Below are 18,533 nucleotides of genomic sequence, written 5' to 3'. Positions count from 1 at the left end.
CGGGCAAATCTTGCACTGTACATGCTTCCCCACCCAAGCAGTATACAGTAAGTTCAACACACAATGTGTTTCATCAATTTGTTTTTTAAAAGTGCAACAGTTCCTTCTGTCGTCTTTGGTTTGTAAACAGACTTTTACCATTTTTGTTCACAATCAGCAAAATAAAAAATATATTCTCTTCACACTTGAAATTTAGCTAGCTTTGCAATCTCATGCAGAGGGAAGTGGAAGGGCAGCCCTCGCCCACAAGCAGTGAAGTAAATATACTCACTTACTCCCCAAAACTATCATCAGCTCTCTTCAACTGCAATTAAACATGTAAGATAGGTTAAATCAGTGAATGGCAGCCTAATTAAATATCGAAATTGACAGCACATCCCATCAGCTCCCCCTGTTAACTGCAGGAGTCTGCAGGTTGGAATTGGGTTCAGTTCAGGTCTGTGATTTTAAAGATTTTAATCTCCGTTGTCATTCCAATTTACCTGCCTTGAATGCTAAAGTCCAGACCAAGCCTTGAAGGTCTCCCCTCTGCTGTTCTATTGAGACCATCTGCCCATTATCAGACTTGGCTCTATACTCACCTCGTCATGCCTCACCTCATTGTGCCTTGCACCATCATCACTTTTGTGATTTAATCACTCGTGCACTTCGATCTATTGCAGACCATTTCCTTTTTTTCCACTGTCCTTCCATTCCTACTCTTCACATTTGTTTAAAAGCAGCTTATCTCCTCTATCTTCCAGTTCTGAAGCAAGATTGTTATTCTGAATTATTAACTCTACAAGAGTTATGACTAATTTGCTTGATGTTTCCAGGGTTTTTTGTTTTTAAATTCCAATTGACAGGCAAATAGCTGTCCCCTTTTGAAAGAGGATGGCTTGCTAGTGGCAGGCCTGTGGTCAGTACTTTGGATCAATGTTAAACTGACTCTTCATTCGGAACCATGGTCATGGCTGTGGCTGCACACTTCCCCTCTAAAGGCAGACTGGCAACTGTAGCCATTTCTACATTCAATGAGTTTGAAAATGTTGAGAGGTCCTCTTGAGGCATCCTGTCTCTTCCTTACCTGCAATCAGAAGACTGCAGTTCTTTCATCATTGGGTTTCCTATTGGCACTCCAGCATGGGAACACACACCTTATTCTGAATTAGACATCACATACACCTCTATTATTAATTGGCCAGCTATGGTCCAGAAATGGTTGGGATCTCAGAACAAAAGTTCTGCCCATAATGTACTTTGCCCATGGGGCTACATTTGCTCAAGTTTCACTAATTATTGTTTGTTTACACCCATTGGGAGAACATTTTGAGTCTAACTAGGAAACATAAGCACAGGAATGGGTGCAATTGTGATTAGCTTCCAGGTTGCTCCACGTAGACCATAAGACATAGAAGCAGAAATTAGACCATTTGTCTCATCAAGTCTATTCTACCATTCAATCGTGGTTGATTTGTTTTTCAACCTCATTTTCCAACTTCCTCCCCATAACCTTTGATCCCTTTGGCAATCAAAAACCTATCTATCTCTGTTTTAAACATACTCAATGACCTGAGCCTACTGTGGTAATGAATTCCACAGTTTCACCACTCTCTGGCTAAAGATGTTTCTCCTTACCTATGTTCTAAGCATCTTGCCTTTACTCTTAGGTTGTGCTCTTGGGTTCTAGTCTTTCCTGCTAATGGAAACATCTTCCCAACGTCCACTCTGTTCAAGCCATTCAGTATTCTGTAAGTTTCAATTAGATCCTCCCTCATCCTTCTAAACTCTATTGAGTAAAGTCCCAGTGTCCTCAAGCATTCCTCATATGTTAAGCTTTTCATTCCTGGGATTGTTCTCATGATCCTCCACTGGACCCGCTCCAGGGTCAGTGCATCCTTCCTAAGGTATGGGGCCCAAACTTGTGCTCTAAATGTGGTCTGATCAGAGCCTTATAAAGCCTCAGAAGTACATCCCTGCTTTTATATTCTCTTCCTCTTGCGATGAGTGACAACATTGTATTAGCCTTCCTAACTACCGACTCAACCTGCAAAGTTTTCCTTCAGAGAAATATGGACTAGGACTTGGAAATTGGTAAATTGTTAATACTTTCAGAAACCAGCAGAATTGTTCAATTTATGTTTTTGATTACTTTGACAGTGGAAAAGGCTCTTGAGAAATTATCTTGAGTCTCTGAATGGATTAAAAGGAATTTCAAAAATGTCATACTTGTCAATTTCCTTCAAATGTTCAAATGTACTCTTTCATTTTTTTCTGATTACATTCAGGAACAATGAAAAAAATAATCGAATACCATCTGTCTGCCAACTGGAAGAATTTTATTAGAAATTTTGGCATAGCTTAAGCACTCTAGTTCCAAAACATAAAACAATCCAGAGTTGAGCTCAGCATAGTGCTAACTTATTGTTCTTATTCTGAAAGGCCAGTGTCATGGCTGGGCTCTTTCTCAGGTTTTCTTGGCTAGAATGTAGTTTTTATCATCAGTTCAGCTGCTTTATAAGCTGAGGCATGTGTCTTTATTCTCTGACATGCACAGAATAGAGAGTACTTAGGTTTGACAATTAACCTCTAACCACAGTAAACCATTCCCCTGACAGTACATCAGATACCCATTAAATTCTTCTGCCATCTCAGAAAGCAGAGAATGTGCAATGTCAGACAACGGCTACAGGCTAAACTGCTCAGTCTAATTTTTTTAATGGGTGTTAAATAGGTGCAATGGTGGCCAACAGGGGTCCTGATGTTGGGTCAGACCATTTGTTAGGCATTGTTCGCGACTATCTGAATGAGCCTTTTGGCCTTTGATGTATAGAAATGATCAAAGAGGAAGTCATGCAATCCCCACATTGTGGAAGCAAGCCATTTGGCCCATCGAGTCCTCACAAACTCTCTGAAAAACAACCCGCACAGACCCATCCCATCCCTGTAACCTTGCATTTCCCAGGCTAATCCACCTACCTTGTACAACCCTGGATACTATATGCAATTTAGCAAGGCCAATTTATCTAATCTACACACCTTTGGACTATGGGAGGAAGCTGGAGTACCCAGAGGAAATCCATGCAAACACAGGGAGAATGTGCGAACTCCACACAGACAGTTGCCTGAGGGTGGAATCGAACTTGGGTCCCTGGTGCTGTGAAGTAGCAGTGTTTTCTACTGAGACATTGTGCCACCTTATGGAGTGGAGTTGGAGGGGTGGTGTTGGGGATGTTTGACGTTATAGAGTAGAATAAGAGCTGGTCATGTACTTCCCCTGAATTCCTTAGGCTCTATGGCCTGAACAAGTGCTGCTCCCAATAGGTGTTTTCTTTTATATATAAACAAATTCTTAAAAAGTCAGATACTGAAATTAAAACAAAACAAGTTTCTATGGAGCTAGGAGAAGTCCTGTCCAGTCACCATACTTAGGAAGGATGTGAAGTCCTTGAATAGCTGCAAAGGTGAATTATCAGATTGGTTCCAGAGAAGAGGACATTTAGTGCAAAGTTAGATTGGAAAAGAGGCAACTGCATGGATATTTGATAGAGGTATATATTGCTGACTGTCATCAAGTAGGGGACACAAATTTAAGCTTCTGGGCAAAAAATACAGAGATTTGAGAGAAAACATTGCTTTTATAGAGTGAGTAGTAATGATTGAGAAAATCACTGCCTATGAGGATGGTTGAAATGGAAGAATTTGAATCATCACTAGGGAGAGATTAAATTTACTGATGACACCACCATAGTGGGTTGGATCTCAATCAATGATGAGGTAGCGTACAAGAAGGAGACAGACAGCTTAGAGGTATGGTGTAAAGAGAACAAGCTCTTCCTCAATGTCAGCAAAACAGAGCAGCTGGTCATTGACTTCAGGAAGCAGATTAGAGGGCATGCCCCTGTCTGTATCAATGGGGCTGAGGTGGAAATGGTCGAGTTCTTCAAGTTCCCAGGAATAACTAATATTAACAATCTCTTCAGGTCCATCCATGTTGGCCCTGCAGTCAAGAAAGCACACCAATGCCTCAACTTCCTTAGAAGACTAAGGAAATTTGGCCAGTCCACAATGACTCTTACCAATTTTTATAGATGTACCAAAGAAAGCACCCTATCCAGATGCATCACAGCTTGGTACGCCAACGGCTCTCAAAACTGCAGGAAATTATAGGGAGTTGTGATCGCAGCCCAGTCTATCACACAAACCAGCATTGATTCTGTCTATACTTCCTGCTGCCTCAGGAAAGTAGTCAACATAATCAAAAATCCCTCCCGCCCTGATTATACTCTCTTACATCCTCTTCCATCAGGCAGAAGCTACAAAAGTTTGAAACATGTACCGTCAGATTTAAAAACAGCTTATTCCCTACTATTATCAGACTTATGAATGAAATCTCATATATTAAAGTTGATCCTTCTCTGTACCTCCTCTGTAGCTGTGAAACTATATTCTGCATTCTGTTCTATTACCCTGATGTATTTATGTAAGGTATGATTTATCTGGTTAGCAAGAAAAACAATACTTTTCACTGTATATCGGTACATGTGACAATGATAAATCAAATACATAAATAAATACAAGATGAGATGAGAATGACGAGATTGCTTTACAGAGAGCTGGCATGGGCTTGTTGGGCTGCCTGCTCTTTCACTGTGACATTATATGATTCTGTGGACATAGTTTTGATCTCCAGCAGAGATTTGGGTCTGCAGTTCCCCATTACCAGTAAACGTGTCATGTTCCCATTTCTGAGGTATTTTAGATTGAGATGGGTGATGAGTGATGGTGGCTACCCCCCCATAACTGACATGTAGCCAATTAATACCCTTAAAGAGCCTATTAAAAACAACTGCGGATGCTGTCTCGAGTATTCTAGTTGGTAATTCACCCAGTAGAGGCTAAATCTTGATTCAGAGCTGAGAGTGATTTTCTAGCAGCATATTAAGTCTCATCTACAACCTTTGATATACTTTCCCAGCCCCAGTTGTGACCACAATTGAAATATGGTTAAGGCTGTAGTTATTGGCCATCTGTGAATGGGATCCATAGGGGTCATCTCACCTTGATGAAAGGTCTACAGAGACCACTCCCATTTCCATTATCTGGATTACAATAATTTTCAGTAAAACTCGACCGAAATGACTCTTACTTGAGTAAAATTGTGATTCAAATTGATGGCAGATTCTGAGTCATGATTTATCCTTTCTGCACAGACACTGGGGCTGCCCATGTGTTACTGCTGGAGGTCCAGCCTCTGTAAATGAACACAAACCCTAACCAGTAATTGGCAAGCTGGCTGAAAATCGGACACTGATGTGGGATTGAAAAATAAATTCACTTGACATCAGATCCTCACAGACAGCATACCAGGAGGGTAAAAGTACTGTATTCCTTCATTTGAAATAACGTTTTACAGAGAGTAAAAGCAATGATTGGAATGTACATGAGATTGAATCTGGTTAAAATTACATAAACAAGCTTTATGAGTAAGTTGTTTAAAATCTGAAATTCAACATATGTAAAATTATTCTCTCACAGCCTACTTAGCACTAATGATGAACTTAGTACATTGTTTTAAAAAAAAGTTACATCTCATTTAATAATGTGTAACTTTTTCTAAATGTTTTTACACTGACATGAAGGGCACAAGAACCAAAGTTCTCAAAAGTTCATTGATCTTGAATTGATTGCAGTCTTGGAGGTTTCCAACAGTGCACCCTCTGGAGGGGCCCAGAGAACATTGACAGCACATTCTGGATTTAATTGTACATATGTTGACAGAGGTTGCTGTCAGTTTAAAGGAGCAATGATGGTCAATGCTGACAATTTTTGCATCATGTCTGTCACAAAATCCACATCACTGGGTGTGAGTGGTCTTTCACAGAGTCATACAAACATTCACATGAGCATTAGAATTCAGAGGGGGTCTAGTCAACTTGGCCTCTTCATACAATTCCACTAATTGATCATGGCTGGTCTGATTATGGCTTTTACCTTCCTATCCACTCTCTGTACCCATTAACCCCTCTGTGAGACAAGAATTTATCTAACTCGGCCATAAATATATTCAATCACCTTCCCTCTACTGCTGTTCATGGAAGAACATTCCATGGTCAACAATCCTCTTAGCTTAAAAAAACTCACTTCATCTCCATCTTAAATATGGGAAACATAGTTCTGATCTCTCCCACAAGCAGGAAACATCCTTTTGGAATCCACTCTGTCAAGACCCCTTAGGATTTTTTATGTTTCGTTGAGATCACTTCTCATTCGTCTAAACGCTATATTCGTCTAAACTCCAACCTTCCCTTGTAAGACACGCTCTTCATCCAAAAGGTCAGTTGAAAGAACATTATTTGGGTCCATTTCCAATGTAATTACATCATTTCTTAAATAAGGAGCCCCAAACTGTTTACAGTCCTTCAGATTTGTTCTTACCAACACCCTGTACAATTGAGCAAAAATTTCCAACTGTTACAAACCAGTCCCGTTGTAATTTGTCAACAGTCCATAAGTCTTCCTAATTGCTTGTAATTGATATACCATGGCATATAGATTCCCTTGTAACACAATCAACTTCCATTTTAAATAATATCCTGAATTTCTATTCACCCTGATAAAGTGGACAAGTTCACAGTTATACTTCATTGACCAAATTTTTGCCCACTCGCAATCTATCTCTATCCCCTAACAGATAGACTTAGGCCCTCTTCACAACTTACTCTCCAATTATCTTTGTTTCAAAAATGAATTTAACAACTTTACACTCTCATCCAAGTCATTGACACAGACTGGAAGTAATTGAGATCCCTCCACTGATCACTGATATTCCATTGATGATGTCTTGCCAACCCAAATCTGACGTTAATATCCCTACTGCCTTTCCTGTTAGCTACATAATCTTTTATCCATTCTAATATGTTACCTCTTACATCATCCGCTCCTATTTTGTGCAGTAAGTTTTGATGTTGTAGCTTATCAAATGCTGTCAACATATTCCCTTTAGCAATGCTGCTTGTTGCCTCCTCAATAATTCAGTAACCCATGATTTTGCTTTCACAAAACCATGTTGACCCTGCCAGATTGCATTCAGATTTTATCAAGACATTGCCATAACCTCTTTAATAATAGATTTTATTATCTTCCTTATTGACAGATGTTAGGGCAATTGGCTTATGTTTTCTTGATTTCTGTCTCCTTCCCTTCTTGAATAGAGGAGTTCCATTCACCATTTTCCAATTAGATGGAGCATTTCCAGAATCTAAGAATTCTAAAAAATTAAAATCAATGTATCTTCAGCAGTCATTCCTTTCAAGACACAAGTCTATCGAGGTGTGAGGACTTGATAACCCTTGTTCTAATTATTTTCTAAGTAGCCATTCCCTGGTGATTGTAATTGTTTTAACTTCCTCCCCCTCTTTCACCACTTGATTTATAATTATTTCTGGAATATTATTTGGGTCTTCTCCAGTGAAGGCAGACACAATTTTTCTGTGTACTCCACATCCTATTTCTTTATTTCTCTTCATTAATTCCCATAGTCTCATTGTGTAGAAGTCCAACATCACACTTTAATTACCCTTTCATTTTAATTACCTGTAGAAGCTCTTACTATGTGTTTTTATATTTCAAGCTCACGTTCTCTTATCCTCTAATATTTTCACACAGCACAAAAGCAAAGTATTCGGCCCATTGTGTCTGTACCAGGTCTTTGAAAGAATTGTTCAATTAAATTGATTCCCCATCTCTTTCCCAACAGCCCTGCAATTTATAACCTTCCAGTAACCTCCACATCCTTAATGAAAGCTTCTTTAGAATCTGTAAGCAGCAATTTTCTTTTGAGGCTTATTAGGTAGAGAAGATGTTTAAAAGCTGAATTCACGAAATGGCTTTTACCTTAAAAATTTTCATGGGGACATTAATCTAAGCAATCTTCCATTTAACTTTATTTACTTTTTGAAGGGTAAAATTCCATTGAAGCATATGGTGCCTGCCAGAAAATGATTGAAGCTGTTTCTCTGTGGGAGACCATATGGAGGAGAAAAGGCCCCAGGGTAGATGAAAGAAGAATTATCTAGATTGCAACTACTTTTAGTGAGACTGGAAAGAACTGATTCCTGCTGTGTCAGTGTCAGTCTTAAGAGAGTCTGTGATTCAAATTGATAGCATTGTTGTAAATCAGGATTGAAATGTATCCCTCTTGGGATACAAAGTGGATGCTAAAAGTTGACATCTAAGCTCACATAAATGTGTCTCTATTCAGAAGTAATCTTATTTCAAGTCAATAATCTCCATTTGAACCAACTGCAGTTCCTCTCTGAACAAATCTGGCAGGCACAATGTGTGTGTGGACAGTGACTACAATTTCTGAATTATTAGATCAGAGGGCAGGTACACTCATGCCAGTGATAATTCATAATATACCTTAGGCACTGTTACAAAACTTAATATATCCACTGAATGAGATATCTATATTTGGAAAATCATACTCTGTCAGGCTTTATAGTTAAGTCACAGGGGGCTGGGGTAACCTGGGACAAATCACACCATTCCTGCTTGCATTGACATTCTACACCTATGAATTTTTTCCACCATTCAAAACTCATTGTATACAATAAATCCTCATGTATGTCCAAATAGATTGCCTAGGAATGTTATGATTGGATTGGAATTATGCTTAACTCAGGATTTCCTTGAACTCCTGAAGCGATTCACTTTTATGGCTTTGTACTGCAGGCTGTTTAATCATTCACCCAGCAATTCAATCTAAATTAAAAACAGACAAAGGTTTAACAAAGCGATTAGATGTCTAAATTGTGTTGGTGCACCATCTTGAAATTTGGCAGTAGGTTAACTCTGTTTATCTAGTTGTCAAGTTCAACAAATTAATTTTGGGGAGTTTAAAGGCCAATGTAGAATGAACTCTGACTCAGAATTTTATTCTTGCAACCATCCGCCACATCATACCACACACAGATGTAAGTTTTAGGTCTTTATAATAACTGTTTACATAGTGTATGTATGACCTGTGTGGCACACTGCTCATGCTTTTCCATCTATTAATTTCCTAAATGACAACACCTCTGAGCACCTCTCCCTGGTCAGAGTGTCTAAAATATCTTAAACTATGACTTCATTTTTTTTTCACTGCTCACTCAGTACTAATATAATGAAAAATAGGAAGTTAAAATTAATACTTGCCTGGTATATCATGTATACTGAGCAATAAGGAATTTGGAGTAGGTTATTTACCTTTTCAAGCCTGTTTTACAATTTAATGAGATCATGCCTGTTCTGTGACCAAACTCCAATGACCCTCCCTTTGCCCAACATCACTTAGTACCTCCAGACAACAGAAGTGTATTAATTTAAGATTTAGATTAAGAATTGATTTAGCAACAACTGCTGAGTGGAGAAGAGAGCTCCAAACTTCTACCATCCCAACGTAAAATTATTTCCTAATTCTTTTTTGTTCTTCTTTCATGGGATGAGGGTGTCATGAGCAAGGCCAGTATTTGTTGCCTATTCCTAATTGCCATTGAGAAGTATTAGTGAGCCACCTTCACGAGTTCTGTTTTTATGCTCACAGTGGCGATTTTATGCTCACAGTGCTATTAAATTAGATTAGATTACCTACAGTGTGGAAACAGGCCCTTCAGCCCAACAAATCCATACCGACCCTCCGAAGAGAAACCCACCCCCACTATATTTCCCTCTGACTAATCCACCTAACATTACAGGCAATTTAGCATGGCCACTTCACCTAACCTGCACATCTTTGGACTGTGGGAGGAAATCGGAACACCCGGAGGAAACCCACTCAGACATGGGGAGAATGTGCAAACTCCACACGGACCGTTGCCCGAGGTGGGAATTGAACCTGGGTCCCTGGCGATGTGTGGCAGCAATGCTAACCACTGAGCCACCATGGTGGGATTCCCAGGATTTTGATCAAATTACCGTGATATGGGTCTGGATTTGCACAGAGTCAAGATGACTTTAAATGGTTGGTTAATCCCAACTGGAGGATTCCTGACACCATTCCCAGGTTTCCAATTATCAGCAGGCTGATTTGGGTCATAGGGCCCACACTCAGCATTTTCTTCTCCGTTGATGCGATGGACATAGCCTATTCTGTAACTTTTGTGGAGCCAGTTTTTTCAAGAGTTGCTGTTCATGGCACCTCTGCATGAGGTAACCATTTTAAAGGTAAGTTTAAAAGGTCTTCCTCATGCCCTCTATGAGGGGCTATGCACCTTTACCCATCTCCCGATGGCACCTCATGCTTGGCTGTGTGCCTTTATCCAGCCACCAATCTCTCATGCAACCCTGTGCCAGGCTATGACACTTCATGCCAATTCACCCACTACATAGTGTATCGAAGCAATGAACACTATAGCAACAGTTGGATGTGCACAAGAAACTTTAAGAAAAGTAATTCATTCATTGCTTCTTTTCATTATAGCCTAATAAAAATGTCAATCTCTAAACACTCTAAAGTTTCAAAAGCTGAAATTGCAAAGCACTCGAAACCTGTAATCTTATAATAGAAATACTGTGAATTTTAGAGCTGTCAATCATGCAAGTGCTCAAGAGACTAATGGATTTCTAGGCTCTCAGCCAAGAAGGCTTGGGTTCCAGGATGATTCTGAAGTGGAAAGAAGAGTTGGTTGAGGAGAATAAAGGCATTGTTGACAGAGGTGAGAGAGCATTTAAGCAGTTCAACCAAGGTAACAGTGAATTCATGGATAGAGGCATAGGGGAAAAGTAATGCGAAGCCAAAGATTGAAGGAATTAGAGGGAAGTTTTTATCCCAAAGCAGACACTGATAGTTAGAGTGTTGACTGGAAGTAAAAAGATGTGGACATTGAGGATGTGGCCTGGGATAGATTTATTATTGACCAGGACCACAGGAATAGAACAAATACAAATACCTGGTGAGTTCGGGGACATACTCACACTTGGGAATGGGAAATTCATGTGATATGTAAGATGGAGTGAGGATTTAGGGTTGCAGTCAATGGAGAGGTGACATTCTCGTAGAATTGCAAAATATGTTATATAATCCATTAGATACGATTCTAATGATTCTAATGATTCTTAGAAAGACAACTTAACTGGTGTTTTTACTGATTTGGAGATGCCGGTGTTGGACTGGGGTGTACAAAGTTAAAAATCACACAACACCAGGTTATAGTCCAACAGGTTTACTTGGAAGCACTAGCTTTCGGAGCACCGCTTCTTCATCAGGTGGTTGTGGAGGATACAACTATAAGACACAGAATTTATAGCAAAAGTTTACAGTGTGGTGTAACTGAAATTATACATTGAAAAATACCATGATTGTTTGTTCAGCCTCCCATCTGTAAGAATGACCATGTTAGTTTCACTTCTTTCATATGTAAATCACAAAACTCTTTTAAAAGTTACATTCTCAGGTTAACTTTAACAGTTGGTGTCAGCCTAGATAATGTGATGAAGGTGTTAGCTCCCTGTGTGCTGCTGTCTGTGCCATAATGTTTAGACTGATTCTAATTTAAAAAATGAATAAACAGAATCTTACATGGATTCATGCAGTTTTTGAACAAAGTACAAAGTGACTCTGCAAGTACAAATTCACCCCACAAACGTATATATATATGTGTGTGTGTGTGTATATAGTGCAATGGTGGTCACCTGTAGTGTGACATAAACGCAAGGTCCTGGTTGAGGCCCTCCCTATGGGTACAGAACTTGGCTATCAGCCTCTGCTCAGCCACTTTTCATTGCTGCCTGTCCTGAATTCTGCCTTGGAGGATGGTCACCCGAAGGACCAAGGTCAAAGTGTTCTCCAACTGGAAGGGAACACGCATGTGCCCATTCATCCGTTGCCGTAGCCTCTGCTTGGTTTCACCAATGTACCCTGCCTCAGGGCATCCTTGCCTGCAGCATATGAGATAGACAACATTGGCTGAGTCGTGTGAGTATCCATGTCCACACTCTAACACATTACCAAAAGGATGTGAACGCTTTGGAGAGGGTGCAGAGAAGGCTTACGGGGATGTTGCCTGGTATGCAAGGTGCTAGCTATGAAAAGAGGTTGAGTAGGTTAGATTTGTTTTCATTAGAAAAAAAGGAGATTGAGGGGGGGACTTGATTGAGGTTTACAAAATCATGAAAGGTATAGACAGGATGGATAGAGACAAGCTTTTTGCCAGGATGAATGATTCAATAATGAGAGGTCATGCTTTCAAGGTGAGAGATGGGAAGGTTAAGGGGGACACATGCGGCAAATACTTCATACAGAGGGTGGTGGATGGCTGGACCATGTTGCCAGTAGAGGTGGTAGAGGCAGGCACGGTAGATTCAATTAAGATGCATCTGGACAGATGCATGAGTAGGTGGGGAGCAGAGAGATACAGATGCTTAGGAATTCAGCGATGGGTTTAGACAGTAGATTTGGATTGGCTCAGGCTTGGAGGGCCAAAGGGCCTGTTCCTGGGCTGTAAATTTTCTTTGTTTTTCTTTGAGCAGTGGAGGTATGGGGAAGGTCTTGGCGAGGTGCTCATCCTCATTGATAATGTGTTGCAGGCCGCGAAGAGCATCACATCGTTTTTCGGCTCCTGGGAAGTACTGGACAATGAGGGCACCCTATCGGTTGCAGCTCATGTCTGTCTCCTGAGGAGGTCATTATGGTCCCTTACTCTGGCATGTCGGAACTGGTGATCGATGAGTTGAGCATCGTACCCTGTCCTTATGTGGCCATCCCTGAGTACTTCCAGGTGCCTATCACGTTCCTCCTCATCTGAACAGATCTGGTGTACGCGTAAGGCTTGTCCATAGGGGATGGCTGTTTTAATATGTTTTGAGTGGAAGCTGGAGAAGTGTAGCATTGTGAGGTTATCTGTGGGTTTGCGGTAGATGTGGTGCTGAGGTGCCCATCCTTGATGGAGATGCATGTGTCTAAGAATGAGACAGATAGTAGAGAGTAGTCCATGGTGAGTTTGATGGTGGGATGAAACTTGTTGATATCACTGTGTTTATCAGTGACTCTTTGCCATGGGTCCAGAAGAAGAAAATGTTGTTAATGTACCTGTTGTATAGTGTTAGTTGGAGGTCCTGCATAGAGAAGAAGTCTTGTTCCAACCTGTGCATAAAGATGTTGGCATATTGGGGTGCAAATTTGGTCCCCATGGCTGTTCCATGTGTCTGGATGAAGAACTGGTTGTCAAAGGTGAAGTCTTTGTAATCGAGTATAAAGCTGATGAGTTATAGGATGGTGTTTGGAGATTGGCAGTTGTTGGTGTTGAGTACTGAGGCTGTTGCTGCGATGCCATCATTGTGGAGGATGCTGGTGTAGAGTGCGGAAACGTCCATTGTGACGAGGAATGTTCTTGATTTGATTGGTCCATGGCTGCTAGGTTTCTGTAAGAAATCAGTAGTGTCGCGACAGAAGCTGGGGATCCCCTATACAATGGTTTTCAAGATGTCTTCGACATAGCCAGAGAGATTCTCACACAGGGTCCCAAGGCCTGATACAATGGGACGTCCTGGTGTATTGGCTTTGTGTATCTTTGGAAGGCAGTAGAAGTCGCCTACGTGAGAAGTACGTGGGATGAGGGTGCGTAGGGCTGGATCCAAAGTTCCGATCAATGTGTTTAGTTCACGGGTGTGCTCTTTGGTCGGAGCAGCCGGTAGTTGCCTGTAGTGTTGCCTGTAGTTGTTCAGTTGTCGGTATACTTCTTTGCAGTAATCTAATCTATTCTGAATGATGATGGCTCCTCCTTTATCTACTAGTTTGATGACAATGTTGTGATTGGTTTTGAGAGCATGGATGGCGTAGCGTTGTGAACGGGTGATATTTTGCTTTACCTAGTAGGTTTGGCTGATGAACCTGGCATTTATATATTTCCTGATGGTTTGAGCATACGTGTCAAGCCCAGGGCAGCGGCCCTCCGGTGGTGTCCAAGTTGACTCCTTCATTGGTTGTTTCTCTACAGATCCCTGTGATGACTGTTCTGGTTCATTGGTGGGCTTGTTGGGATCACTGCTGGCACCTTGAAAGAATGTCCAGAGTCTCATTTGTCTGATGAATTCCTCTGTGTCTGCTGCAAGAACCAAGAGGTCCATTTTGGCAGTGGGGCAGAAATCGAGACCTCTGCTCAGGACTTCAGTCTCTTCCGGTTGAAGGGTATGGTCCGGTAAGTTGACAATTGACTTCCCCGCAGTGATAATGTTATCCACTGTGGTGCTAGGGTGGGCTTCGCTACTGCATTGATGGAGACTGAGTTAAAAATCAGTCCAACAGGTTTAATTGGAAGCACTAGCTTTTGGAGCACTGCTCCTTCATCAGGTGGTTGTGGTGGAGTGGCACTCCGAAAGCTAATGCTTCCAATTAAACCTGCTGGACTCTAACCTGGTGTTGTGTGATTTTTAACTTTGTACATCCCAGTCCAACACCGGCATCTCCAAATCATGACTGATGGAGACTGGTTTCAATCCATATTGGATATAGCAGCTGGCATTGACCCTGCAAAAATGAATACAAGTTTGAAGTCTATTATTTGCTGGTTGTTCAGATATAAATGAATAGCATTCTGGAAGACTGTATTACAAGTACTGTCTATGCAATTAAAATCTCTTTGTATTCACAGGTCACAGAGGTCCCTTACAGCTGAGACAGAAAGAACAGAGGAATGCTTGGCAATTGGGCATAGATAGTGGTTTCTAAATAGGACTTTTTTTTAATTGTCTTATTACATTTTGATGTTATGTAATAAGGGACGTGAACTATAGAAAAATGGAAAGGGAGATCATAACCAGACCAGCACTGTTGACTCTTAATGCTGGATGAAACAAATTTCAGATTAAAGAGAAACAAACCTTTATTTCTGGATAGCCAGTGACAACAAAGGAGTCTCATAGCCTTCTTCTGGTGGCACCCCTCAATGAACATCTGAACATTGCATACAAGCAGTATATTTTATGTCTTATATGGGTGTGACTAATACAAAGTTCTTGACACCACATGACTGATTGCTATTAGGTAGTTAAAACAGGTATTTCTCAATCTTACAATGACTATTGGTTGTTCAGGACCTTGCTATTGTATTATTCACAATCTTATGTTAATAGATAAGGAGGTTGATATTAGGATTTTTGTTTTGTTCTTATTGTTGGTCTTCGCATGCCCTTGTTAATAGATAAGGAAGTATGCTAATAGGAACAGGAGGCAGTTAACAAGATCTATAAACAGGGCTAACAGTCTTATTCAGGAAACAACTATCTTTGCCCAGAGCTAGGAGTAAAATACACATGTATGGCTCCAGACCATTTTGGCAGTTTCAAAGTAGCCAGACAGCCACTGTGATTTCCAGACTTAGCCTGTCAGAGGACAGGTACGCAATCAAACATACAGTGAGTCACTCTAATAGGGGATCTTTAACTCTTGAATTCCCAATTCACCATGATAAGCAAGTAAAATAGAAACTTTTACTTCTGTGGTTCTCAAACTTCATCACCGCAGGCTGTGAGGCTGTAAGTCACTCATAGGATAATACCTGATGGAGGAGCAGTGCTCCGAAAGCTTGCAATTTCAAATAAACCTTTTGGACTATAATCTGGTGTCATGTGACTGCTGACAGAATAATACAGCACAGAAAAACATTAAAAATCACACAATACCAGGTTATAGTCCAACAGGTTTATTTGGAAGCACTAGCTTTCAGAGCGCTCCAAAAGCTCGTACTTCCAAATAAACCTGTTGGACTATAACCAGGGGTAGTGTGATTTTTAACCTTGTATACCCCAGTCCAACACCAACGTCTCCAAAGCATTGAAAAAAAATATTGAGCTCATCTCGCCAGTACTGGCTTTCTGCTGAGATGTTTCCTTTTTCTTTTGATGAGATATTGAAAATCTTTCATTTTCCATCGACAAAGAAAGTGGAAGGTTGGATTTGAAAGTCCAGACAAATGGAGGGCAGTGGTATGTCTGGTGAGGGAAGGTTGAGAAAGGCATGATTTCCCCTGAATGTTTAAAGCACGAAGGGACATCTGAGGCGTCAGAGATGGGTCTTAATCTGAAATGCCAGTTTGCCCTGAATTTATCACATCATCTTGGGAAAGCTTTTTGAGCCTGTGCTCAGGAACAGCCACCTGGAGGCTGCTGAAGGGGCTAATTGCTTCTTAAGTATCTTCTACTTCTTGTTAAAGAGGCTGCATGGCATTTTGGTAACTAGCTCTTGAACTAACCACCCTCTCTTAAAGAGACCAGCTGATTGTAAGTAAACAAACCATTGCAAAGAATTTTGAACACCACTTAAAGGTATATTAAATGTTACTGCTCACTTGCAGCTGAAGGCTTGAAGAGAAGTTCTGAAACACATTGGGAGAGTTTCTGGGACAGTTTGCCAAAACTTCACCAACCTTTATTGTGGAATTCCTGCAAACTGTCACTCCAACATACCGAATCATTAAATAAAGAAGGCAGTTGCAGTTAAAGCATGTGAGCATTTGTTAGAATATAGAACATAGACCATTACAGTGCAGTAGAGGCCCTTCAACCCTCAATGTTACACCAACCTGTGAAACCAATCTGAAGCCCATCTAGCCTATGCTATTCCATTATCATCCATATGTTTATCCAATGACCATTTAAATGCCCTTAAAGTTGGTGAGTCTACTACTGTTGCAGGCAGTGTATTCCACGCCCCTGCTACTGTCTGTGTAAAGAACCTACCTTTGACATCTGTCCTATATCTATCACCCCTCAATTTAAAGCTATGTCTCCTTGTGCCAGCCATTACCATCTGAGGAGAAAGGCTCTCACTGTCCAACCTATCTAATCCTCTGATCATCTTGTATATCTCTACTAAGTCATCTCTCAACCTTCTTCTCTCTAACAAAAACAGCTTCAAGTTCCTCAACCTTTCCTCATAAGGCCTTTTCTTCATACCCGGCAACATCCTGATATATCTCCTCTTCACCCTTTCCAATGCTACCATATCATTCCTATAATACGGCGACCAGAACTGTACGCAATACTCCAAGTGCAGCTGCACCAGAGTTTTGTACAGCATGGCTCCGATTCTCAATCCCTCTACCAATGAAAGCAAATGCACTGTATACCTTCTTAACTACCCTATCAACCTGAGTGACAACTTTCAGGGATCTATGCAAATAGACACAGAGATCTCTCTGCTCATCCACACTACCAAGAATGTTACCATTACCCCAGTATTCTGTAGCCCTGTTACTCCTTCCAAAGTGAATAACCTCACACGCTTCCACATTAAACTTCAGTTGTCACCTCTCAGCCCAGCTCTGCAGCTTATCTATGTCCTTCTGAAATGTGCATCATCCTTCAACACTGTCCACAACTCTACTGATCTTAGTGTCATCTATAAATTTACTAACCCATCCTTCTATGCACTCATCTAGGTCATTTATAAAAATGACAAACAACAGTGGCCCCAAAAATGATCATTGCGGTAAACCACTAGTAACTGAACTCCAGGATGAACATTTCCCATCATCCACCACCCTCTGTCTTCTATCAACTAGCCAATTTCTGATCCAAACTGTGAAATCACCCTCAATTCCATGCCTCCGTATGTTGTGCAATTGCTTATCATGGGGAACCTTATCAAATGCTTTACTGGAATCCACGTACACCACATCAACTGCTTTACCCTCATTCACCTGTTTGGTCACCTTCTCAAAGAACTCAGTAAGGTTTGTGAGGCACCATCTATCCTTCACAAAACAATGTTGACTATCCCTAATCAAATTATTCCTTTCTAGATGATTATAAATCTGTCTCTTATAATCCTTTCCAACACTTTACCTAGAACCAAAGTTATGCTCACTGGTCTATAATTACCTACTCCCCTTCTTGAACAAGAAAACAACATTTGCTATCCTCCAATCTTCTGGCACTATTCCTGTAGACAATAATGATATAAAGTTCAAAGCCAAAGGCTCTGACATGTCCTCCCGGGCTTCCCAGAGAATCCTAGGATAAATCCCATCCATCCACAGGGACTTATCTATTTTCACACTTTCCAGAATTGCTAACACCTCCTCCTTATGAACCTCAATCCCATCTAGTTGAATAGCCTGTATCTCAGTATTCTCCTCGACAACATTGTCTTTCCCTTGTGTGAATACTGACAAAAAATATTCATTTAGCGCCTCTCCTATCTCCTCGGACTCCACACACAACTTCCCACTACTGTCCTTGACTAGCCCTAATCTTCCTCTAGTCATTCTTTTATTCCTGACATACCTACAGTAAGCTTTAGGGTTTTCCTTGATTCTACCTGCCGAAGACTTCTCGTGTCCTCTCCTGGTTTGTCTTAGCTCTCTATTTAGGTCCTTCCTAGCTAAGCCTCTTTCTTCCTCTTGACAAGAGATTCAACTTCTTCAATAAAACATGGCTCCCTCACTCAACCACTTCCTCCCTGCCTGACGTGTATATACTTATCAAGGACTTGTAGGAGCAGTTCCTTAAACAAGCTACACATGTCAATTGTGCCCATCCCCTCGTTTCCTTCCCAATCCTATGCATCCTAA

General features: G+C 40.8%; 1 long non-coding RNA gene across 1 annotated transcript in view; it reads left to right on the top strand.

Moving 5' to 3' along the window:
* The window catches only part of LOC148139918 (uncharacterized), a 182,856-nt gene extending 168,377 nt beyond the window's left edge, over positions 1-14,479 (top strand). The window contains exon 6 of the long non-coding RNA XR_015753236.1: positions 13,959-14,479. This is a non-coding gene — a long non-coding RNA (uncharacterized LOC148139918). The remainder of the gene's footprint in view (positions 1-13,958) is intronic.
* Positions 14,480-18,533: the final 4,054 nt, after the last annotated feature.

The sequence above is a fragment of the Chiloscyllium plagiosum genome, unplaced genomic scaffold (assembly GCF_037043375.1).
Source record: "Chiloscyllium plagiosum isolate Xiang-an unplaced genomic scaffold, Cpla_swu_hap1 HiC_scaffold_36, whole genome shotgun sequence".
Classification (NCBI taxonomy): domain Eukaryota; kingdom Metazoa; phylum Chordata; class Chondrichthyes; order Orectolobiformes; family Hemiscylliidae; genus Chiloscyllium; species Chiloscyllium plagiosum.
Note: the sequence above shows the minus strand (reverse complement) of the source record. Positions and strands in the feature narration are given on the sequence as shown.